This window comes from Ailuropoda melanoleuca, chromosome 1 (genome assembly GCF_002007445.2).
Source record: "Ailuropoda melanoleuca isolate Jingjing chromosome 1, ASM200744v2, whole genome shotgun sequence".
Taxonomy (NCBI): domain Eukaryota; kingdom Metazoa; phylum Chordata; class Mammalia; order Carnivora; family Ursidae; genus Ailuropoda; species Ailuropoda melanoleuca.
The window spans coordinates 131729056-131756838 of record NC_048218.1 but is presented as its reverse complement, the minus strand read 5'-3'; positions in this window follow the sequence as shown (position 1 = coordinate 131756838).

Sequence of the window (27783 nt, the reverse complement as noted above, 5' to 3'; positions counted from 1 at the left end):
CTGTCTGGAGTGTGACCCATTTCAGAGGAGGAAGGAGGGGAAGAGGGTAAGGAGGCACATCACAAGCAAGCCCTCCAGGCAAGAATTAGGGAGGTCAGTGGGATATGGTGGAGAGGCCTGGGTTTGACGTCATCATTTTTTTTCTTTTCTCATTTCTCTCCAGTTTTTATCATGTTGCTATTATGCCTATAGTTTAAATTGTATTTTAAAGTAATCACCTGGACTGACAGGTCTATAATCAAATGGTTTTCCATGTCATGAAAATGGATAGTTCTTTGGCAACTTTTAACATTAGGACATTTCAAATCCATGTGAAAAAATAAGGCAATTATCCTAACCATCATGAAACTGAGGTTAAAATGTTTACTTCCTTATTTCTTATATGATTATGCTTGTCTTCCATTTCATCTTAATCTCCTGACCTGTTCAATATGTAATTTTCTACCTGTTCAATACAGAATCTTCTAAGTTTAGCTCAATGTAGGAGGCAGAAATCTAAAATGGCCCCAAGATTTCCACCCTCTGGTGTAAACAGCTTGTAGAATACCCCCTTTGAGCGTGGGCAGGACTGTGAATATGATATCACTCTGGTGATTGGCTGGTTATCAGTTGATTTTGAGGTAATCAAAAGGAATAATACACTGGGTGGGCCTGATCTAATCAGACGAGCTCTTTAAAAAAATGCAGTGCCAGAGAGATGCTCTTCTGTTGGTCTGAAAGATGAAGTACTTTGTCAAGTTCTATGAGTGGGTGGGGGATCTGTGGTCTCTAGGAGCTGATAACAAGAAAACAGGGACCTCAGACACATAGCATTTAGGGACTGATTTCTGCCCAAAACTGAGCTTAGAAGAGAACACTCCAAGCCTCAGATGAAACTGCAACCTTGTTTCACAGTTTGATTTCTGCCTGGTGAGACATGAAGTAGAAAATCTATCTAACCAATACCCAGACTTCTGATGGAGAGAATTTGTAAGATAATAAAACTATAATGTTTCAAGTCACTCAGTTTGTTATTTGTAGCTTTAAAAAATTAACACCCACAAAAAAGTCAAAAGGAAAAATTCTGGTAATAACAAAGAGTAAAGTGTAAAACCACGAAGTATGTCAAGAATTCTTTTCAACTATTAATTCAACAATAATTTTAAAATAATTCCTAATGCTAATGAGTATAATGATGTAACTCCTAAAGCTCGTGAGAATGTGCTAATAACAATTTATACAGGCCTTTTCGACAATATATCCTAAGAATAAATATGCCCACTTTTTAAATGCAGTTGTCTAAAATCCAGACATTTATCCACAGAAGTAATACAAAATAAGGAAAAGATTATGGCTATGAAAATGTTCAATACAACATATTTTGGGCCTAAATATGGATATTTTGAAACATACTAGGGGCACAATGGTAGAAGACTAGCCAGATAAATTATAGTTCAATTTGATATAAAATGTTCAGATTAAAACTCATAATGAACACTGCAGAACGAGAAAACATTAAAACAGAATATAAAGTGAATACTCAGTCTGACTGCAATTTTGTCCACATTATAAGCATAGGATTAGATGCTAAAAAGATATATATAACCATTTAGGTGATAGGTTACTGTAGTTCAATTTCTGAACCATCTGAAACCTCACTGATGTCATCACAGTATTACTTGTATAATAAAATGTTTAAGGAAATAAAAATTTTTTGAACCATTGGACATTTGATTCACATTTTGAGAAAGCACAAAATGGCAGAGACAGTCTGGTAGTCTTGCGTTTGTTGGGATTTGACTAACCAAACTTTGCTTCTAAGCTAGCTTATATTGTAATCACTATTTTTGTTATCACTGTATTTAGTCACGTTTGTATACTCTCAACATTGAGATCACTATAGTCCTACATCTCTACGCAGACGTGGAAATACACTTTTATCTTGTAACATTTGCATTTTAGGCAAGTGGCTCATAAGCTCTCCTATCTGCTGCCACTGGTACTGACCTTTACGTCAATGGCTATGGATCGGAACCTACTCATATCCTCTTGACCTTTTCTCTTACTTCAGCCAGTACTTCACCAGCTTTATTCCCGTGAAACTGTACAGTGCTATGTCTGGGCCCTGCAGCATCTCTTTGCTTCCTGACTGGGGACAACTCTAATCCCATGGTAGGGGACACCCTCCGGAGCCCACTGGACATTCAGAGAAGTGCAACTGGGAAGTAAGGGTGGTTAACGCTGATGAGGCCAGCCATCATCAAAGGAGATGAGAAGCTTATCCATAACGCTCTCCTCTTTTATCCTCTCTGGATAGACAGCTCTGGGAGGCAGTTGCTAGGCTCCTCAGAGGCCCGTAAGGATGGGGCACCAGGTAGAGTAATAGCCAACTCAACAGTACCTCCTTACCTTGTGTTTCTCTGGTGCACATTCTCACTTCTCCTAGCCCTCATCCCTACTGCCCAGGATCACTTCCCAAACAAGTGATTCCTACGGAATTTTTCTTTTCAGGTTTGCTCCCTGGAAAACTCCAGTTAGGACAAAATATATGTAAAACAGGGGAGGCTGGGTGGCTTTATTAGTTAAGCATCCGACTCTTGATTTCGGCTCTAGTCATGATCTCAGGGTTGTGGGATTGGGCCCCACATTGGGCTCCATGCTCAGTGGGAGTCTGCTATGGATTCTCTCTCCCTCTCCCTCTGCCCCTCACCCCCACTCTCTAACTCTAAAATACAAATCTTTGTGTATGTATACGTATAATATATATATATCTATATATATACACATACATGTAAGACATATTTACATTTCTCAATTTTTAGTGTATTTGATTTGGTTAAAGATCTTTAAAAACCTAATAATCATGTTTTTGAACTCTAAATTACAACCTTGTGATAGCATGTTTAAACAGAAATGAATAGCTCAGGTTGCCTGGGTGGCTCAGTCGGTTAAGCATCTGACTTAAGCTCAGGTCATGATCTCAGGGTTCCGGATGGAGCCCTGTGTCTGACTCCCACGCAGTGGGGAGTCTGTTTGTTCTCCACCCTCTGCCCCTCCCTCCTCTCATGCTCTGTCTCTCTGTCAAATAACATCTTTAAAAAATTAAAAATATAAGCAGAAGTGAATAATCTCAATCAGATTCAAATGTTTATCATATTAAAAAGAATGAAAATGTATTGCTCTTCCTATTTGCTGTAAAATGTATGGAGCTGTTTATTCTCCCTCTACTTTTACCGAAATCTTTACAACCATAAGCACGCCTTCAAATTTGTGTTGAGTGCGTGCTGATCGAGCCTTTCCAAATCGTCTGCCTTCTCCAAACCTGGATGAAGATTCTAGTCCTGTTCTCATCAGGAGCTGTTGCCTCTCATAAGCTGGCCTAACTGATCTTAGCAGAAGATTGCTTTGTATTAATATTATGGGGCCTTCTTTTGTAGGACAGAGAATGAGAGCAATTACAAAACATCTGGATAAAACAAAAATGGAGAAATATCTAGGCTGCATGCAGATGTGGAGGACTGGCTTGAGAAGTGACCCTGGCCCGGGTCACGTAGCGAGACGTGGGAGCCACTGCATACGTGCCGTTCCACCAGCCTGAGAGCTAAGAATTTGGTTTATTGCAACAAAGTGAGATGAAATTTAACAGGAAAAAGTGAAAGGGTAAAGAAAAGCTTCTGTTGTTTCTTTATAATTGCTCTAATTAAAAACCTTAGAGAAGAGCAGGGTTTGCTTTTAATAAGAAAAATAAAGGACACAGGACTCATGAAACAACCGGAAGCCTGTAGAGAAACAGACCACGTCCAAACGGATCATCAAGAATTTTTCATAATAGGAAGATCCATTGATTCGGTATGAATAACACAAAAAGAGATGATGGCTGAATATATAGCAAGAGGTTATCTAATTAGAAGAGCTTTATGAAAAAGATGACAAATTATAGAAAAAATTAGGCTATGGGAGAGACTCTTAATTAAAGGACTAGAGTGATTTAGCTTAACCTTGAAATAGTTCCTATTTTGCTTTAACTCAAGATGGACTTCTTCAAAGTAGAACAAGTACCGGAAGTAATGTTACCCAAATAAAATGCACCCTGGCCTCAGGATGTTGCTGGATCTTCACTTGGGCCTTGGGAACTCAAGTAGAAGTTTATGCTCCCGAGTTTCCTTAGCTGTCTGTCACTCCTCACAGACCGATGCTTTTTTGGGCAAAGACTTTAAAATGATACTTTCGTGTTGTTACTGTCTAGAGTTAGCTGTGCCTGAGAAGATCTGAGGCTGCGCAGTTTGACTCAAGACGTGCCAAGAAGGTTCAATACTCCTTTCATGTTTGAAATTGCTCAGGAGGAAAGGAGACAGGAAAGACAGAAAGGGTGGCTGACATTTCAAATCATCTCTGCATACCACCCCCTGCACCTGATATACACCAGGGAGGCTATCTTGTGTGTATGTATATTTGGGGAAAAATCCTCAAATGATTACCATAAAGCCAGATCTCCCTTCTCCATTTCTTCCCCTCCTCCCTCTCACTGAAAATCTCTTGAAGGCAGACAGTAGCTTTAATTTGTTTATCCATTTACATATGGATGGACTTCTGTTTTTCAAGTTTGGGGCTGTGACATAAAGCTGCTATGAATACCCATGTACAAGTCTTGGTGTGGACATATGTTTTCATTCCTTTCAGATGAATTCCTGAAAGTAGAATGGCTGGATCATATGGTAGGTGTCATTTCACTTTTTAAGAAATTGTCCAACTGTTTTTTCCAAGCACTTGCACCATTTGACATTCCCAAAGTAGTGTACGTACCTGAGAGCCTGGTTTGCTTTACATCACTGCCAACACCTGAAAAAGTCCAGCTTTGTACTTATAGCTAATTAAATAAGTATGTATCAGTATCTCATTACAGTTTTAATTTACTTTTTGCTGATGACTAAAAATATTGAACATCTTTGCATGTGTTTTTTGACCATATGATGACCAAAAACAGACCAGTGGTTGCCTGTGGACAGGAATGGAGTAATACCTGGGTTGCAAGGGTACAAAGAAACACTCCTGTTTTCTGTTTACTCATTACTCCATTACTTCTCTCAGTATTTTACTTTTGACACCAGATATATGAGTTTGGGGTTTTGTTGGTTTTATTTTTTTTTTCCTTGTTTTTGTTGTTTTGCCATACCAAGCACTTCTCAGATTCTCCTGACACCAGCTGGGTGTCCTTCAGCTGAGTTCTGACAGTATCTCTCAGGATATAGCATCAGATCCCATGGGTTAAGGGCTCAGTCCCACAGGCCTTCCTCCAACTTCAGATGACAATAAAAAGTCCAGGCTGTCATCCATGCTTCTGACCAACCCATTATAAATGAGAAGTTCCGCATCCCCTCCTTCAGCTTCATCATTTGCTAGAACGGCTCACAGAACTCGTTAAACAGTTTACTCATTAGAATATCAACTTATTACAGAAGGATCCAACTCAGAAACAGCCACACTGAAGAGAGGCATCTGCAAAGTAGGTGGGAAAGGGCGCAGAGCTTCCAGACCCGCTCTGACAGCACGTCCTCACGCTCACCACCCCAAAGTCCTCGGAACCTATCCTTTTGGAATTTTTTTTTTAAAGATCTTATCTATTTGAGATAGAATGCACACAGACACAGGCACGTAGGGAGGGGGAGAAAGGGGAAAGGGAGAAGCAGGTTTCCTGCTAAGCAGGGAGCCCAATGTGGGACTGGAACTCGGGACCCCAGGATCATGACCTGAGCAGAAGGCAGATGCTTAACCAACAGAGCCACCTAGGCACCCATCCTTTTGGTTTTTATGAAGGTTTCATTACATAGGAATAACTGATTACATCACTGACCACTGATGTTTAATTCAACCTTCAGTGCCTCCCTGCAACCCAAAACCATGCGACAGGGCTGAAAGTTTCCACCCTCTACTTACACTGTGGGTTCCTTTGGCAACTGAACCCCCATCCTGCGGTTATCTAGGGGCTTTCCAAAAGTCACCTCACTGACCTGAACTCAGGTGGTTGAAAGGGCTTGTTATGAATAACAAAAGACACCTTTGTTGATCTTATCACTTTGAAAATTCCAAGGGTTTTAGGAGCTCTGTACCAGAGATGGGGGACAAAAGCCAAATATCTATTTTATCATAAATTACAATATCACAAAGGGGCACAAGGAAACTTTTCGGAGTTACAGAAACATGTGTTACCATCATTAAGGTGTTGGTGTTTCAGATATATGCAAATGTCAGAAATAACCCAATAGCATACTTTAAATATGTACAGTTGACTATATTTCAATTATGCCTCAGTAAATTTATAAAATATGCAGTAACTTTATTACAAGGTGCAGCCATAGTTAAATGTACCTCACAGATTGGTTATTAATCTGTGTGGCAAAGCCTGGAATTTTTTTGGTATGGAGTTTGTCTAAAACGTTGGAAGGGACAAGTCAGAGAAGGAAGCCCAGCACAGCCTGTGAAAGGGAATGACCAAAAGAAGAAGATGGAAGGAAACTGGCTTCCTGAGTAGGAGAGTGTTCCAGGGAAGAGAGGCATAGGAACCAAAGGAGGAGGGTGTTCTTTGAAGACACGGCTCCTTCATTGCTTTTGTGGATGATAGACAGTCTGTATCTAGAGTTCTCCTCCTACCCCACCCTTGCTTTTAGACTTAGGGAATGGCTTCTGAAGTATCTGGACAGAAGGGTGGAAAAGGAAACTTTGGGAAGGCAATCTACTTTGTTACTGGCTCTTCTGAGCCCTCTTGGTCTCGATCTTTAGGATTCTTACCTCGTGAGAAAGCATTCTGTATTGTAGATTCAAATACTTACAGTAGGATCGTGGGAATGATGTGGTGTGGTTTTCAGAAAGATCATGGGATCTGGAGTTAGGCCTGTGTTTGAATCCTAGCTTTACCAGCTATGTGACACTGGGGAAAGTACATAATCCATGTAAGACCCTTTTTTTCCAGCTATAAAATATTGTCTATTAAATAATACACAATTAGGTCACTCAGCAAATCTAAGCTTATTTTCTATGGGTAATGGAACACTCAAACTAAAATTAATGTATTTTTAAAGTTTGTGTTAAGGAAAATATCAAAAATTGCTTTGAAACCTGAAGTTTAAGCAAAAGCTATCACAAGATAGGTTCTATTTTCCTTTTATTTCTAAAATTCCTAGTCTGTGTTCTCAGCAACCAATCATATATATATATTTTTTTCCTTTGGTCTGTTCATTAATGACACCAAAATAAAATAATTTTTTAAAACAAAGTATTTGATGAAATAATGGTGATTTGAACCCAAGTAATACAATAGCAAACATAAGATGTGCTGTATTAACGAAAACCCAAAATAGTTGCGTGGCCTTCGAAATACAAAAATAAATTTCATTTTGTAGTATTATTATGTTGTCTTTCATATAGCCAATAACTATTATTATCTCCTTACACACACCCCAAAGTTTTAGATGCTGGAAGATCTTAAATGCATCAATTTCCAAGCACTGATGTTATGAAATTCCTTATTCTGAGTTCTAAGAACTATGTTTTTATATTCAATTTATTTGATGGAGATTAATTTATTATCAGTTCAATTTCTTAGTATCTCTATGATGACTCTCAAGCTGAATCGACAACATAGTTCTTCTAACCAATGAATAAAATCATATAGGAAGAATCTAAACTAATCTACATATTTCACAAAATGCTTCCTCAAGGCAGGTGCCTATTACTATAGGCTCCGTTTTTTTACTACCTTTATACAGTGGGCTCTTCAAAGATCTTTCTTGATATTACCTGTACTGGTTGCAGGCACAGTGAACGAGGGTGTATGTTGGTGTGTGCTGCCCCCTACTGGAAAAGGGCAAAGCTAGGTTTTCATGAGTAGGACACTGCTTCAACAAGACTCCACGTCATTGTCTTCACATTGACTGTTGAAGATAGACATTTAGAAAGCGGAAATATCTTCTGCTCTCATATTCCAACCTACTCTAGATTTATATGCCTACATGTTAAAACAGTCACAGATCCAGTCAACCATATATCACACTCCAAATGTCAGCAACTGAAATCTTCGAAGGCCGACATAATAAAAAGACAAATATACCGTTAAAAGCAAAGTTACACAAGCCTGGGTTTTAAATCATATCCTCATTTTTCTATGATCTTTTAAGTTGCCTGAACATTAAACCTCAGTTTTATCAACTGTAAATTGCGATTAACAATGTTATTCCATAAAAATCGCTGTGAGAATTAGATTTCATGCATAAAGCACTTAACATAGTTTCTAGAACAAAATGCATGTTTAATAAATGTCAAATGATCATTCAATGAGCTACTTAGTGTTCCCTGGGACTAAAATAAAAATTCCTCACAGAATAACTTCCCTGCCTCCCCAAATACAAATGTGTACTTGTTAGAATGGTATTTCCTTCTTTCAAAGGATCCACCAGGCACTTTACTTGTGTTCTTTGCCTTATGCTCTATCACCTCATTTGGCATTTTTCTCAATGAACAATTCCCTTTCTTTCAGAGTTCCTTTCTTTGTACTGACTTTTCTTCTCTGATTACAAACATGCTTTCCTACTTTGAATGGTAGGCCTGTCACAGTCTTTCCATTCAAAAATCAAAATTGCTAAATACTACCCCACAGTGGCCACCTCCCTGCCTCTTAACTCCTTAAACCTTTGTTATGTAGGACTACTTTTTTCAATCTACGATGAAAACTTTTGTTCCCAAGGTCACCAATGCTTGATCTCCTTTGTGCCACATTTAGTACCCACGTTCTTGCTCTTTGGAACTGTTTGCAGCATGGACACCGGCTTTCTTCTTCAGTTTCCCAGCAGCTCTGTTTTACTCCCTTCCTCAATGTCACCTTTCCATCAACTGCTTAAATATGGACATACCCTTGAGGCATTTTTCCCCTTTCTTTTTTGCTCTGTACTGTTAGTGTATTATCTTATCACTCATCATCCTTCTAAAAATGAGTCTCAAATCCACCATCCCCAGCAGTATCCCATGACACCCACCATTTTAACCCAGCAATTCCATTCTTATGTATACACCCAAGAGAAAAAATGCAGCCACGCAAAAAAAACAAAGACGAATATTCAGAGCAGCACTATTCACAATAGCCAAAAAGTGGAAACAAGCCAAATGTCCAAATGATGAATAAAATACAATGTATCTATAAAACAGAGTATTACTTCACAATAAAAATATATGAAGTATTGGCACGCATGACAACAAAGACAAACCTTGAAAGCATTCTGCTAAGTCAAAGAAGCCAATCACAAAAGGCCACATGTTTTGGAGACAGAATTTAGATGAACCATTCATCAGAGTTAGAGGGTGGGAGAGGGTGGGACTGAGTGCTAACGCGGGCAGAGTTTCTTTTAGGAGAGAAGAAAATGTGCTACGATTTCACTGTGGTAATTGTTGTACAATCATGTGAATATACTAAAATACTGAATTGGATGCTTTACATGGGTGAATTGTAGGATATGTGAATTAGGTCTCAAGGCTATTGAAATTAAAGTAAGTACATACACAAATAAAACACTAGTAAGCATCAAGTAGCCTTTTACAAAATCACTTTCCCTTAAGGCATTTTCGTTTTGAAAGGGTTTCTGAATTAACCCCATTTTCATTTCTAAACCTCAACTTATGGCTTTCGCATCTTCCTGTGTTTTATATCAATACCTATTCCTTCTCTAGCTTGTCAGGCAGTCTTTGAACCCAGAGAACCTGGAGAGAGAATTCTACTTTTATTTACATTTTTCTTATAAAGCATAGATTTAAGAAACTAATAATAGAACACCAGATTCATTCCATACTTAATGTGAAAACACTACATACTACATTTTTGATCTGTAGTGACAAGTCAAAGCCTGTACCCCTGAGTTTTCTTTATTGAAAATTTTCTATTCTTCTAATTTTCCAATGGAAAATATGAAGTTTTGTGTGGCCATGACTATATACATATGACGGGGTGGCCATGTCTTCTAACAAGGTAACGTATCTATTTATTGAGGAAGAGAAGACACCAAGGACAGACTTATCTTCAGCCACAAGTGCCAGTTATTCCATAGAAAACTTGTCCTCTAAGGAAGCAATGTCAGGGTTTTTTTTTTTTTTTCAATTAATGCCATATATGACCTTTGCTTCACTAAGAGTTTTACTCCTATATTAAAAAGTGACAGGAAAATGGTACTGTATTTTTCAGAGTAAATGATCAATCACATACACAGCAAAGCTGCTCAACGTCAACCCTAGCTTGTTTTTAATTTCTTACTGTACACGGCACTGAATTAAGCATCAATTAAGATATAAAAGACGGGTTTGGGGTTTTTTTTTTAATGGCACATATTTTTTTTTCTTAAGAAAATCCAGAGTATTGTTTTCTGTCAATAGGTCCTATTGAACTGTTGAAATCTAGTCTGATCAGAACTAAGAATATAAACTATTTTCTGAAATACACAAAGACTGAAATGCAGAGAAATTGGAAAGAATAGAAGGTAAGATTAGCAGACAGAGAAGACCTGAATAATGCTTTAAACAAGGTAACAGCATACCACTGGAGATGCGTGACATCTCAGAATAATAGGAAAGTGTTCTCCGTTACCAGATAGGATTGGTGAAGTTAACAGCTTCAATCTTCACTCCTTTCCATACAGTTGAGTAACTTTTTAAAAACATCTTTGTGTGTTGCTGATTCTTAAAATTCTCGCGTCTAGGTAACGTTTCCTCCTACCTTCTTATTCAGAAATAGGTTTTCTTAACGTATGTAGTAACAAAGTTATTTATGATACACTGTACATAGAAAAATACTCTATGGTTTCTAAAAATTTCCTTATGTTTTATCTCCGTTTTCCCCCTGCAAAATTCCAGGATTTGGGGTAGGGCTAATATCATTATATGTAATTTACAAATGAAGGGGTTGAGGCTTAGAAAGCTTGACAAAGTTGCCTAAGGTATCCATGAGGTTAACACCATCAAGAATAGTATCACTTCTTTTAACCTTAAACTCAAGCATTCCTTCTAAAATTTTAATTGTGATTTACTTTTTACATCAATGTATCTTTTTCTCTTTTGAAGTCAGAAGGATAATGCACGCACATTAGAAAATATTTCTATCTTGTGCAAATTTAGAGAGTAAAAAGTCAGAAGCCCTGAATGTTAAATCCACTGCTACCTGCTGTTAAGTGTATGGTGTCTCTTCTTCCACTTTATTGCCCTAAAACACACATACTAGGGTTCTTACCAAAGTAAACTTGTGTAACTATCTTGGCTCAAGCTGCCGTAACAAATACCGTGGACTGTGTGGCTTAAGCAACGTAATATGGCTCTCACACGTCTGGAGGATGAAAGGTCCAAGATCAGTCCAAGATACAAGCAAGGCAAGGTTCTTTCTAAGGCCTCTTTTGGCTTCAGGGAGCCACCATCTGGCTATGTGCTCACATGACCTCTCTGAAGGCCCACAGGGAAAGAGCACAAGCTCCCTAGTATCTTTTCTGGTAAGGGCACTAATGCCATCATGAGGGTCTCGCTCTCAAGACCCCATCTAACCTTTATCACCTCCCAAAGTTTCTATCTCCAAATAGCATCACACTGGTGTTTAGGGCTTCAATTTATGAATTTGGGAGGGATACAAACATTCAACCCATAACAGTAAGATATGTTTTCCTGCAAACCGTTTTTATAAACTGTATTTGTAAAATACTCCCTATTAGTAGAAACACGTTACATCGAAAATTGAATGGACATATAGTCATCTACCACATGGATCCAGTAAAACATTATCAAATTATTGCCAAAATGAATATTCTTTATGAATCATTGTATGCTTGACTTAGCAGTTCTTCCAGATATCAATAACTGTATTGGTACGAACATTTATCAATTTAAGTAGTAGCGCTATTAACATTTGTTTCTTGCAAGAAATTCTCTGAAGGAATGATACTTTTGTGCTTAAAGAGGTTAATAGCAGGAGTGCCTGGGAGGCTCGGTTGGTTGAGAGTTTGCCTTCCACTCAGGTCATGATCCCAAGGTCCTGGGATTGATCTCTGTCTGAGTCTGGCACTTTGCTCAGTAGGCAGTCTGCTTCTCCCTCTCCCTGCCCCCCCCCCCGCCCCGCTCATTCTCTCTCTCTCTCTTTCTCTACCTCCCTCAAATAAATAAAATCTTTAAAAGAAAAAGTTAATAGCCTACAGAAGTTTCACATCAATATCCTATTTGGTTCGTCCAAGGATTAAGTAAGAAAAAAACAGAGTAAACACATTTAACCATATTTTCATACATTAGGAAATCAAGCCATTGATTTACTCCAAATTCACATTCGAGTAAGGACTATAATTGAAATTCAGGCCCAGGTCTGTAGGAGTCCATGGTTAATATTTTCCATTTTCATGGATGCACTCAGAAATAAGAAGGGGCCCTGTAGGAAGTGTATACTGTTCACTTTATTATTTATTTTTTTAATAATTTTTATTTTGTTATATTAGTCACCATACAGTACATCCCCAGTTAAACTGTTCACTTTAAAACGAGCTCTCTTGCTTCTGGGATTGTCTTCAGACTATGTATGTACCTGTTTGTTTGCTCAGTCTCACCTTTTTTCCACATTATACTTCCCCCAAAATTCATTCCAAATTCAGATATGACAATTGCCAAATTGTGTGTCCCTTTCCTTGGAACTGACAAAAGTCTGGTCTGTGCGTTTATACCCAGTGAAAGAAGAGAAACTTAGAGAACAAGAAATACCAGCAGAAAACACACAAGGCTCCTGTCACAGTTCTGCTGCACACGCATAGTTTTTCCAGAATGGGAAATGTTCATTATGGAAAAGACTAGGGAGAAATGTGCGTGTATAATATCTGTACATAACCTTCAGTCAATGAAATCTATGAATTATTATACTAATAGTTACGTTGGTTTTTCTTCCGTTCTTATCTGTAAGAGATATTTTCACCTGTATTTACAGCTGTCCTTTTAACAAAATAGAACTTATTCTACCAAAAACAAAAATTCACTCATCTAATGAGCAGAAATTAAATTACTGTGGCCTGGAAAGAAGCTGGCACGTGACAAAGATTACACTCCTAATTTGCACTGCCAATAAAGACCAAGCGTTTCATCAAAGAAGTAACCAAGAGGAATCTTGTACCTACAATATTACTAAATAAAGTATGCAAAATTGGGCAAAAAATCACAGGAAATACGTGACCAGGCACTAATGGGCAAATATCAGCATTTCAAGAATGGGATGTGGACATACATTATACAGCCACTTCTATCACCTACCTTAGAAAGTATTAATTATGCCCTTCCTTTTCCGAGTTCTCTCACAAGCCCTGTTTTCCCCTTTCTCAATTGCTCATAGTTACTGAATTACCATGAAATGAGTATTTGAGGTTAAAGTGTCTTATTTTAAAATGCTAATTTTTCTCAAAAGGTGTGTGAGTGGGTGTCGGTTGTTATCAGCTATTCATACTTTTGGTATCAATTCATATAATCTAGTTGCTTTCCTTTTAGATCCAGCAGACATCAGACTGAGTGGAAGGCCGTGAGTCTGAGTGGAAATAAAGGGTTTAGCACAGAGTGCTTCCAAGGGAGTAAAGAAGACGGCCGTGTGTGGATTCTTGGTGCCTCAGGTGCTTTTGGACAGAAGAGGACACTGAGCCCAAGAGCGGGGAGAGGAGAGTGCTCCAAGCTGGCCTGGGCCAATGAAAGGGATGAAGCCAAAGCCAAACTGTGACCTGAGTCTCTCTAGGGGACTGGTCCGTAAGGCGACAAGGAAGGTAGAAAACAAACATCTTCATCTATAACCTTTGGACTTCTATAGAGCATTAGTTAAGTTCCCCAATGACCAGCTTATCCATCCATGCATCTCATCTTTCAGACGTTTTGTCAAGTGCCCTTCACTACAGCCCAGAGCTTCCTCCTGTTTCCCTTGCTGTCTCTCTGGTTTCAATTCCTTTTTGTATGGGCAAGCTAATGTAGGCATTAAAACCTCACACACACTCATGATCCCACCAACCCAAGGCTGCTGGCCGTATCATTCTCCTCCACTGAACTCCAAACAAAGGAAAGGCTACATACGCAATTCAAAAATTACAGAGCAGATTTCTTCTTTATCCAGAAAAGGACACCACACCAGGATCAAGACCAAAGAAACTTTGAAAGGCCTTATCTTAACTAAACTGCTCAGCTGTTTGATTCACAGAGTTCATTTTTCTGGTGCTTGAAGATCATTCTTGGGTGCCAAGACAGATTCACAAAGAAATATGCCCAAGTTGAGACCGTTTATCTCGATATGGATAATCATACATTAAACACTTCAGTTTGTACTAAAATGGAAACGTTTTTCCTTTTCCCATCTAGCAGAAACAGTTTTTTTCTGTGCAGTCTGAAATGCTAATCTCTTAAAAACAAACAGATAAGTGTATTTAGACAGATGTAGACTAGTTTCTTCTTCTGTGGAATTACTATCTGCTATGTAGAAGTTTTGATCACCATACTAAGCTCATGGCCCGTCATTGTTGATCCATAGCATACCATCAAGGTCCAGAATGAAGTTTAATGTCTTGATATGTTTTTAGTTCTTTTATTGACTTGAGTTCTGTTACTTTTCATGTAACTTTTTAATTCTATTACCTAGTTGTCTAATCATTAACTTTTTAAAATTGTTCTTGGTTGTGTTTATTGTCAGGTTTTTTTTTACCGTAATTTATGTTCGACCTCTTTAGTTCTAAATTATTACTCTCATTCTACAATTCTACCTACCTACAATATAAACATTGAGATATTTTATTTCTATTTTTACATATTATGAACTTTTCCTTGTAATATTTTTATATTGTAATTTTTATGACTATTTTTCTTTTTTTTTTTTAATTTTATTTTATTATATTGTGTTAATCACCATACAGTACATCCCCAGATTCCGATGTAAAGTTTGATGCTTCATTAGTTGCGTATAACACCCAGTGCACCATGCAATACGTGCCCTCCCTACTACCCATCACCAGGCTATCCCCTTCCCCCACCCCCTCCCCTCTGAAGTCCTCAGTTTGCCTCTCACAGTCCATAGTCTCTCATGTTTCATTCCCCCCTCTGATTACCCCCCTTTTCTTTATCCCTTTCTTCCCCTACCGATCCTCCTAGTTCTTATGTTCCATAGATGAGAGAAATCATATGATAATTGTCTTTCTCTGCTTGACTTATTTCACTTAGCATTATCTCCTCCAGTGCCGTCCATGTTGCAGCAAATGTTGAGAATTCGTTCTTTCTGATAGCTGAGTAATATTCCATTGTATATATGGACCACAGCTTCTTAATCCAGTCATCTGTTGAAGGGCATCTCGGCTCCTTCCATGATTTGGCTATTGTGGACAATGCAGCTATGAACATTGGGGTGCATATGGCCCTTCTCTTTACTACGTCTGTATCTTTGGGGTAAACACCCAGTAGTGCAATGGCTGGGTCATAGGGTAGTTCAATTTTTAACTTTTTAAGGGACCTCCACACTGTTTTCCAGAGTGGCTGTACCAACTTGCATTCCCACCAACAATGTAGGAGGGATCCCCTTTCTCCACATCCTCTCCAACAATTGTTGTTTCTTGCCTTGTCTATCTTTGCCATTCTAACTGGCGTAAGGTGGTATCTCAGTGTGGTTTTGATTTGAATTTCCCTGATGGCTAATGATTTTGAACATTTTTTCATGTGTCTGTTAGCCATTTGTATGTCTTCATTGGAAAAGTGTCTGTTCATATCTTCTGCCCATTTTATGATTTGTTTATTTGTTTCTCGTGTATTGAGTTTGAGAAGTTCTTTGTAGATCTTGGATACCAGTCCTTTATCTGTGGTGTCCTTTGCAAATATATTCTCCCATTCCGTGGGCTGTCTCTTAGTTTTTTTGACTGTTTCCTTGGCTGTGCAGAAGCTCTTTATCCTGATAAAGTCCCATAAGTTCATTTTATCTTTTATTTCTCTTGCCTTTGGAGATGTGTCGTGAAAAAGGTTGCTCTGGCCGATGTCATAGAAGTTGTTGCCTATGTTCTCCTCTAGAATTTTGATGGATTCCTGTCTCACATTGAGGTCTTTCATCCATTTGGAGTTTATTTTTGTGTATGGTGTGAGAGAGTGGTCAAGTTTCATTCTTTTGCATGTAGCTGTCCAATTTTCCCAGCACCATTTATTGAAGAGACTGTCTTTTTTCCACCGGATGTTTTTTCCTGCTTTATCAAAGATTAGTTGCCCAAAGAGCCGAGGGTCCATTTCTGGGTTCTCTATTCTGTTCCATTGGTCGATGTGTCTATGACTATTTTTCTGATTTCCAATTTTTTTAAATCACAGATTACCCTTTAAATACTCTCATCCATTTGTACCTATTTAATTTTTTTCTCTTTTTATGTGTACCTTAACTGCCTGCTTTCTACTTTTTAATTTTCCCTATTTTTTTTTAAATTTCCTTAAGATGGCCACCATAAATATGGTCATGGGTTAAGCATATGGATCAAGTCTACAGAGGAAGTCAGGGATCTGGGAGACCCGCTCTGACTCAGCTGTCCATACAGCTACTGCTCTCTCCCACGGATAGCCTATCCTCTCAAGGAATGCTTTCCACAAGTCCTTATCATAACCAGCCCTAGGAATAATACATTTCACCTCCGAGGAAAAGTTATTCCCTCTGTGTAGCTGTTATACTTAAAGTATTGTTATTGGATGACAGACATCTGATTGTATGATGAGTTTGTGTTTGTATTTACTTGTTTAATACATGTTTTGTGACATCTATAAACCTAGACTTGGAGAAAATATGGCAACAGCCTATTTGGGCTAAGAAGCTGATGTTTGAAATAACGAGGGACCAGGTAGTACTGATCTTCCCAGTAGACATTCGTGGCAGAAAGCCCTGGAAAGTGCTATCATTTTAACATTTGCTTCCTGCTCATTTTTCTTAGCAGTTTGGCCCTCTTCCCCTTCCTAAGGGCCGTGGGAGAATTTGCTGAGCACATGACTCTCACTACCCCCTTCCATTTTGATGGTCTAGAAGAAGCTGAATAGACAGGAGGTTATCCTGAAAAGGGTTTCTGTGGGTCACTTGCCTGCCTACTGGTGTCACCCACAAATTTTCAGAAACTCTCCATTGCCTGAATTCACTGAGACAGGCAATCTAAGAAAAAGGGAGACATACTTGATCCGTTTTGGATATCTAAAACGAATCTCTACAGAGACAGATGGTTCTCTCCTACCTTTTTTTTTTTTTAACTTTTTCTCTGTAGGTAAAGAGTAAAGCATTTTCAAAACTGAAATTATGGTACTTGGAATAATTTTTTTAAAGATTTATGTATTCGGGGGGTGCAGAAGGAGAGGGAGAGGATCTTCAAGCAGACTTCCTGCTGAGCACAGAGCCCATTGCAGGGCTTGACGCCAGGACACAGAGATCATGACCTGAGCTGAAATCAAGAGTTGGACGCCTAACCAACTGAGCCACTCAGGCCCCCCTGTAGGTTGAAACTTTCTAAGGACTAAGTTTAGCCCTTTGCAAACAATGACCTAAGTATTCAATCAAACCCTGAATATAAACTCAAGGATGAAAGACTGTAAATTGATTATAAGTGAGCAAGCTCTTATCTTTGTAGATTCTTTTTCTCTGCTTGAAGTGGAAAAAAAATACATTCATGGAAGAAAAATGGTCTAAACATCATCTATAAAAAGAGAACAAACAACAAACTGGCATGGTATCTTCAGCATTATTCCATAAACACATGTTTTAGGTGGCAGGTATGTATATCTATGATAAAAGTGTAGCATTGGTTACCATGGTCTTAAATGAATTAAGCGTAATCTCTTTATTCTCATTTGCATGCCCATGGTCAAATTCATCATTTGAGCAAAGGGAAAAATAGTATCTACTTTATAAGAGGAGATTTAAATAATGTGACTGTCTCCTAGGAGGTATGCGCTCAAGAAGTAGGAGGTATCTTAATTATTCTATAGTTATCACACTTAAAGGCTTGCGACTGCTGTTACAGATGCTATGGACATACACCTAGTAAGCACAGTATTTTAAAACCTTTGTTAAATATAGCAGTGACATTTTAGAAGAGACTTTTCATCCTATAATTGTAAGAAAGTGTTGATTTTTGTCTGTAGCTATTGCCCAATTAAGTACAATTCATAATTAATCAGTTTGTTTTAAAATTTGTGATGCAGCTTGTGCAATGTGCCAGCAGATCTTCTATCAAAACACGCTAATTATAAATTGCTGTATTAGTCTGTGAAATACCATAGACTGAGTGGTTTAAACAGCAGAAATTTATTTTCTCCCATCTCTAGAGGCTACAAAGTCCAAGTTCAAAGTTTGGCAGGATTCAATTTCTGGTGAGAGCTCTCTCCCTGGCTTGCAAAGAGCCACCTACACCTTCCTGTTGAGTCCTTACATGACTTGGGGGGTGGTGAGGGGGGAGGGGAAAGGAGAAGGGGAGAGGAGGACAGGAAGAGATTTCTTCCTCTTCTTATAAGGCCATAGTCCTATCAAATTAGGGTTCCACCCTTATGACCTCATATAAACTTAATTACTTCTTAAAGATCCTATCTCCAGATACAGTCACGTTAGGGCTTCAACATATGAATTTCTCAGAAACACAATTTAGTCCGCAGCATCTGCACAATTAGAGAGAACTGTCATCATATTTTTATAGGCAGCCCGCTTTCAGAGTACTCAAGTGAGCCGAAGTCTAGTAGTAATACATACAAGTTATTTTCTTTAATGAGAATAGATTCTTGAGTTAGCATGAGAAAACATAGACTTACATAGGCCAGGATATTTGTCTTTAAACTATGACAACAGACGGGGGGTGCTATAGGTTACGATGGAATATTTACCATTAGGGATCTATTTAAAACATCATTTATAAGTAAAGTTTCTTCACCTTTTGAAAATAATTGAAATAAGCTCTGTGTGTTTACAGACAGTATCCAAAGACAGGCCACCAGAAAGATGAGCTAAATAGATTTTATCATAGAATGAGGATGCTAATCCTTTTTGTCTGTTTGTTTGTGGAAAGATTTTATTTATATGACAGAGAGAGAGATAGAGCACACAAGCAGGGGGAGAGGATAGGCAGAGGGAGAAGCAGGCTCCCCACTGAGCAGGGAGCGCAACCCAGCGGGCTTGATCCCAGGACCCTGAGATCATGGTCTGAGCCAGGGGCAGACTCTTAACTGACTGAGCCATCCAAGCACCCCAATGCTAATCTTTTATAAAATAATTCTATCTCCATTTTAGTTGGGCTCTTTATGCTTAAATGAGATATGCTCACTGTAGTTAGGTTTTCACTTGGTCACTGCACCTGCAAAAGGTATGCTCCATTTTATAGTTTCTGTGCTGATCAATATTAATCAACACAGGTCACTGCTAGTGTGGTAATTCCCATCTATCAACAAAGAAGCCAATATCAATAGTCAACTCACCTATAATCTAGTCATTTCACATGCATGGGTAATCTATCAACTCATAAAATCCTATACTCCGTATCAGGTATTACGTTAAAAAAAGTACATAACATACATAAAATGTACATAAATTCTGTAGAAAAAAATAAATAGAAATATCTTTATAAGAAAGGTAGGCCTTTCTAGTATTAGCGTTTCTATGAGAACATTTTGTATCAACACATGATAGGAAGAATTTAATGATGATACAGGATTTACATAGAACTAGAGGATAATGAAGTTCATGTTACCTGTAAATTCTGAGGTTTCTGAGACAAAGGGTTAATGTTCCAGCTGGTGAGGGTCAGCATCTCACAGGATGGGAGAGAGATTTTACTACAAATAAGCAATGACGTCTTCAAGTTGGCTAAATACATTACCAAAATGGAGTAGTAATCACATAGGAAACACCTCCTTTGGGAATGGGAAATGGTCCTGAGTTTTTTATCTTTTATCAGCTATTCTCTAGAGTTTTATAAAGATTAATTCCAAGGCTGATTTTGTTTCTTAGTTTCACTTTTACAGATACTAAAAATTGCAACTTATATAAGAGCCATCCTGTTTTTTCCTGGGACTACTGTTCACATTGTTACTGCATGGTTCGTGTTTTTCTTTTATATATTCTTACTTCACTCATACTGTATTGTGCTTTGCCCTTTTTTTTTTCAAGCATTTGGAATACAATTTTTAAAATAATAATTTCTCTTAATTTACTTAAATAATTACCTAGGTCATCATCATTTGGAATTTTATAGATCGATCTGCATCTTATCAAACCATGCATCAAAGGATATCTAGCTACCAATAACACAATAACCTAATTTTGCACTCGGTGTTACTTTTGGTTACTGAAAAATAGTCATTTTGAAAATATCTTCAAAACTCCATTTTTTTAGAACACAGTAGTTATGTTTATAAGTTGAAAATGAGCAAAACTGACGTATACTTAGATCTCTTGATTTAGCAGTTTTGATGATTTGAAAATTTGCTAAGCTGCAGATATCTAGTACAATTGGATGTTTAGTAAAAAGAAATAAAGCTATATATCCCACCAGTTTTTCTGGAATTGAGTAGAACATCCAGGAGTCAGTCATGGCACAACTTGAACTAATAATGGACACTTAGGATTATCTGACTAAGAAGCTCATTTGGGACTGAGACAAGCAGTTCCTAATTCTAGTCTCCTGGGCCATCATTCAAATATATTATTATTCAAATAGCTAATGAGACAGGAAGAGCTAGAACCATAATTGACTTGCATTCTCTTGGGAAGTCAGCCCTGAGAGTAGATCTAAATAAATTCCCCAAGTGTACTGTCAACAGAAAGTATTGTAATTAATTTACTAGTCAGGCCCAAAGCATTGTGAGTAAAAGAATTGCCCAGCACCTCCTTTGCCTCCTTTAACTCCTAGATTCCAACCTCTCTAGGAAAAAATATAAACCTATGTTCACAGATTCTGAAATACAGATGTGACTTAAAATGTGAAATATGTGATATTATATAGTTTCTATATAAAGTACAAAGAAAATAAAAGTTCTTAGATACAATACAAAGAAAATAAAAGAAATTTCTAAATACAGCACAAAGAAAATAAGAGCACCCATCAATGACGAAGTATAGTACCAGATATCACAAAAGTTACAGTAAATATTATATTATTTATATTAATAGAAACAATCATTATTACTGCTATACCCTAGAATTTAGCTGCCTTAAATAATCCTTTAATCATGCTCACAGTTTCAGGGTTTAAAATTTGGACAGGTAAATACCTAGTACTGCAATAGCTGAATCATAGGGTAGTTTGTTTGTTTAACTTTTTGAGAAACGGCCATACTCAACCAGAGTGGCTACAGCAGTTTGCATTCCCAAAAAACAGCGCAAGAGGGCTCCCCTTTCTCCGCATCCTCACCAACACCTGTTTCTTGTGTTGATTTTAGTCATTCTGACAGATGTGAAGTGATATATCATTGTACTTTTGATTTTTATTTCCCTGATGATCAGATTGAGCATCTTTTCATGTGTCTGTTGGCCAACTGTAGGTCTTCTTTGGAAAAATGTCTATGCATGTCTTCTGCCCATTTTTGAATGGGATTATTTGTTTCTTGGGTGTTGAGTTTGGTAGGTACTTCACGTATTTTGGATACTAACCCTTTATCAGATATATCATTTGCAAGTATCCTCTCCCATTCTGTAGGTTGCCTTTGAGTTTTGTTGGTTGTTTTCTGTGCTGTGTGGAAGGTTTTTATTTTGATGACATCCCAATAGTTTATTTTTCCTTTTGTTTGCCTTGCTTCAAGGAACATATCTGTAAAGAAGTTTCTATTTGAAGGGTTACATGCCCAATGGTTACAGCATTATGTACAATAGCCACATTATGGAGGGAGCCCAAATGTTTGTTGACTGATGAATGGATAAAATAGATATGATATATATAATCAATATTACTTAGCCATAAAAAAGAATGAAATCTTGCCATTTACAATGATGTGGATGGAGCTAGAGGCTATTATGCTAAGTGAAATCAGTCAGAGAAAGACAAATACCATATGATTTCACTCACATGTGGAATTTAAAAGCCAAAACAAGCAAAGGAGGGGAAAAAGAAGTAAACCAACAAACAGACTCTTAACTATAAAGAATAAACTGATGGTTACCAGAGGGTAGGTGTGTAGTGGGAATGGGATAAATAGGTGATGGGGATTCAGGAGTACACTTATGGTGTTGTATGGAAGTGTTGAATCACTGTATCATAGACCTAAAACTATTACACTAGATGTTAACTGAAATTTCAATTAAAACTAAAAAAATATTAAAATTTGGACAGGGAACAGTGAGAATGCCTGGTCTCTGCAGTTTCCGGGCCCTCAACCGGGAATAGTCAATGGGTACGGGTGACTGAATGACGGTGAGTCATTTGAAGCCATCTTCACTTGTATGTCTCCCAGTTGATGCTATCGTGTAGCGGTGACCTCAGCTGAATCCATACGAACTCCATCTGGTCTCTACGTGGCTGGCCTTCCCCACAGATTAGAAGTTACGAGGTAGTCAAGTTGTTTACATTGTGGCTCAAGCCACCAGCGTGAGTGCTTCAAAAGGCCATGTGGAAGTTATGTCACTTTTACAACCTACTCTTGGGAGGTCACATAACATCATTTAAAATGTATCTATCAGTTATGAACAAGTCATTAAATAAGGCCAGATTCAAGCAGATAGGACACAGACCCCACCTCTGTGTTGAAGTAGTGTCGAAGATTTGCAGATGTTGTAAAACTGCCACCAGTTGGATGTCAGAATAAAGGCCTAGCATAGGAGTATAAAAATTCCTACACAAAAGGACTGATATTAAATTGTTTTGAATTTTACTAATGTGTTTTTCTACAAGTTTCCAGAAAGACGAAATAACCAAATAAATGTAGAATTTATTCTAAAGTTATACACCAGAACCTAAAATACTATATTAATGTTTCCAAATTACAATGATTTTTTAAAAGATTTTATTTATTTATTTGAGGGGGGCAATGTAAGACCCCAGGAATGGGGGGGGGATAGAGGGAGAAGCAGACTCCCCGCTGAGAAGGGAGCCTTATGACTTCACAGAGCTCTATCCCAGGACTCTGGGATCATGACCTGAGCTGAAGGCAGACGCTTAGCCAACTAAGCCACCCAGACACTCCCAAATTACAACAATTTTTGACAAAGAACCCAAGAAAATTAAATCAGGGAGCATAATATTTTCAACAAATGGTGCTAGGACAAGACAGCCACAAGCAAAGAATAAAGTCTGTTGTATCCCTGCCTCACACCATATGTTAAAATTAACTCAAAATGGATCAAATACTTTTAACTCTTATTTAACCTTTCCACTATAAAACATTAAGGAAATTGAAGATGACAGAAATTAAAGATGTTCATGCTCATGGATTGGAAGGATTCAAATTGGGTAAAATGTCCTTACTACCCAAAGCAATCTACAGATTTAATGCAATCTCTATCAAAATACAAACAGCATTATTCCACAAAACTAGAACAAATGATGTTCAAATTTATATGGAGTCACAAAGACTTTGAATAGCCAAAGCAATCTTGATAAAGGAAACAGGGCAGTGTTATCACCAAATCTCAAGATACACTACAAAATGATAATCACAACAGTATGGTACTGGCACAAACATAGGCATACAGATCAAAGGAACAGGGTAGGGTACCCATATATAAGCCCATGCTTATATGGTCAGTTCATCTATGACAACAGAGGCAAGAATATACAATGGGCCAAGAGTCTCCGCAATAAATAGTACTGGGAAAATGGGACAGCTACATGCAAAAGAATGAAACTGGACCACTTTCATATGCCATGTACAAATACAAACTCAAAATGGATTAAAGATCTAAATACGAGGCCAGAAACCATAAAAATCCTAAAAGAAAATGTAGGCAGTTATCTCTTAGACATTAGTCATAGCTGTATTTTTCTGAACCTGTCTCTCCAGACATGAGAAACAAAAGCAAAAACAAACAATTAGGACATCAAACTGAATATCTGCACAGTGAAGGAAACTATGGACAAAACAAAAATGGCCACCAAGTGAATAAGATATTTGCAAATGCTTTATTGGTTAAGGGGTTAATATCCAAAATGTGTAAAGCACTCCTGTAACTCAAACCCAAAAAAGCCACACAATCCTACTGAAAAATGGGGAGAGGCCCCAAACAGACATTTCTTCAAAGAAGACAAACAAGTGGCCAACAGATACATGAAAAGATGTTCAACATCATTAATCACTAGGGAAATGCATATAAAAACCACAATGAGATATTACCTCACACCTATCAGAATGACTACACATCAAAAGACAAGAAAAAACAAGTGTTGGAAAGGATGTGATGAAAAAGGAACACTTGTGTTCTATTTTTAGGAATGTAAATTAATGCAGGAACTACAGAAAACTGTATGGACATTCCCTAAACAAATAAAAAATAGACCATAGAATCCAGTAATTACATTTTTTTTTTTAAAGATTTTATTTATTTATTTGACAGAGATAGAGACAGTCAGTGAGAGAGGGGACACAAGCAGGGGGAGTGGGAGAGGAAGAAGCAGGCTCCCAGCAGAGGAGCCTGACGTGGGGCTCGATCCCGTAACGCCGGGATCACGCCCTGAGCCGAAGGCAGACGCTTAACCGCTATGCCACCCAGGCGCCCCCAGTAATTACATTTCTAAGCATTTACTTGGACGAACCAAAAACAGTGATTCAAAAAGATACGTGCACTACTATGTTTATTGCAGCATTATTTATAATAGCCAACATATGGCAGCAACCTAAGTGTCCATCAATAGATGAATAGATAAAAATTATGTGGTATAGATACACAATGGAATATTCAGTCATTAAAAAGAATACAATCTTGCCATTCACAACAACATGGATGGACCTAGAGCAAATTATGTTACATGAAATAAGTCCTCCAGAGCCCAAGAAATGCCATGTATTTCACTTGTACCTGACATCTGAAAAACAAAGTCAGACTCATAAATATGGAGAACAAACTGATAGGTGAAACAGATTAGGGGATTAAGAGGTTCCAACTTCCGATTATAAAATAAATAGATCACAGGGAGAAAAAATACAGCATGGGAATTATTGTCAATAATATTGCAATAATTTTGTATTACAGCAAATGGTAACTATACTTATTGTGGTATTTTCCATGTACATAATTGTCAAATGACTATGTTGTACACCTGAAACTTACACTGTATGTCAACTCTACTTTGATTTAAAGAAAAATGTAAGCATATATTTTCATATGACCCAGTCACTCTATTTTTGGGTATATGCCCAAGAGAATTGAAAATATATGCCTACACAGCAACTTGTATATCCATGCTCATAGCAGCATTGTTCACAGTAGCCAAAAAATGGTAACAACCCAAGTTCTATCAACTGCTTAATAGGTAAATAAAATATGGCATATCCATATAATAGAATACTTGTCAGCAATAAAAGGAATGAAGTATAGATAAAGCATGGATGAACTTTGAAAACATTATGCTAAGTGAAAGAAGCCAGGCAGTAAAGGTTAAATATGTCAGGAGTCTATTTATATGCAATGTCTAGTATAGGTAAGTGCACAGAAAATAGATTAGTGGCTGCCTGGGGTTGGTTGAGGTGGGGGGACATGACTGCTTATTGGGCATGGGATTTTCAGGGTGGCTGGAAGGTGATGAAAATCCACAGGCTTTCGATAATGGTGATGGTTTCATCTTGTGATAGAGTTGTGAATAGGTAAAAACCCCAAATTTTGTACTTTAAATTGGTGAATTTTGTGGTATGTGAGTTATATCTTATTAAAAATAGAAACATACGTGTTTTAAGACAAAAAGAAAAGTTTAATATACATCTCTATCATCTCATAAATTTCCTCAAGATAATGATATTGGGTGGTGGGGACCAAGGCAGTGCTACTGTTAAAAATAAATTTAAGTATTATGAATCTTAGAACTATATGCATACTTGTTATTTTAGAACCCACTCAACTTGTTCATTATAATTGTGTTATTATGATTTTAAAACTACGGTTTTTTCAAATAAACCTTCCACATATAGTCCTAAATATTGCTCATTTTACAAAATACATTTTATTTTATCTGAATCCTTAGAAAATCGCCCTCAGTATTTGTTAAAGCATTTCAATGAGTCTGAAATTTAATTATAAACCATTTTCTAAACTATAACTTTTATGGTTTTGTAGTCCCCATCATATATCCATGTACATATTGATTTATCATTCAGAGAACCAAATCATAGCTATTGGTACCCATATTGCCTGAATGTACCATCTAATGTCCATTCAAACCAGTAATGATTAGCATAATTTTGAGGCTATAGGAGCACTAACTTAATCTAAGGATTTCTCCTAACACTAAGAAATTCATCCTCTAAAATGTAGAACAACCCTAATTCTGATTATCGTGCTTTGGTCTGTCTGATACGGGATTATCAAGGAAATATTTGTAGCTTCTAAGTGTATCCAAGGAATTGTTGGTACGGCAGGGGAGGAAGTAAATGCAATAATCACAGAAACTGAACCCAAAGTAATTGCTTTCCGGGGATGGAGATGATCTGTACGATTCTCACAGCGTTCATATCCCCACAGCGGAGATTGCTCAGCCTATTTGTTGGCTACTTTCACTCATACTTAGCTGTTAAACAGTCAAACTACACTGTTAGCTAAAAATCAGTAATTTTTTATTTGTTTTCATCCCATTTACTGCCCATTTGGGTTTGTTGTTGTTCATTTGTTTGGATGATATTTGGTTTAAGGCTAAGATAACATGGATCTGGCTTCTCATTTCAGCTCCATCCTCAGGAAGCTCTCTCACAAAGAAGCTCAGAATTCATCTTCTTAGTTATTGAGGTGAGACCTTGACCCTAGTGCCTCCCTTGAAATCAAGTGCCTGTGTTTACATCCAGAACATCCAGGTAACACAGAGTGATAGGGAAGGAATAAAAACGATACACATCCACAATAGAGCATCCGGGAAGGAAACTTCAGATTAGAGTTTAAACAAAGACACAAAAGACAGACGTCAGAGGGAAGGGTGTTAGCCGATGAAGCAGAGAGGAGGAAACCTCTACCTAAGATACTTTAAGTGGGAAGTGAAGCCAGAGAGTCTTCACAAAGTGAAGTGAAGCTCAAAAGGAAATCAGAGGCTGAGTTGAAGAAGGGCCTGAGTGAGCCTGGCGCATTAAAAAGTTGAACTGGAAGTCTACAAGGAAGTTCCTTTCTTCCAATAATAACTCAATACATTACCTAAGGTCACATGTTTAAGTCTAAATAAAAACCACCCAGAGTCTCAAAAAAAAAAAAAAAAAGTCTGGAAAAAAATCAGGGAAAATTATGTGGAAGTTAGCCCTGTAGAGTTGAGATTCCCTTCTCCTAGCATTTAGTGATACATCATCTGTACCATTCACTCCAAAGCGAAGTGGTCTCTTAGAGCCTCCAGTCACTTTTCATTGTTAAATGGAGACAGAAAACCAAGGGTCATATAACATAAGAAAAAAGAAAAAAAAGGATATGAATGAGTAGACAAATGAGAAACCTGGAAAAAAAAATCATCTTGGATGAAACCTAAATTTAAAAAAAAAAATTAAATATTCTGATTAATATCCTCATTATGTGTGAAGATCTCACTCACAAAATACAAATAAAAAGCAACGACCAGTAGACTAATAGTGAGTTTTTGTAATATATGTTTGTAAAGTTTTTTTTTAAAGGTTGTAACAATCATCAAGGAAATC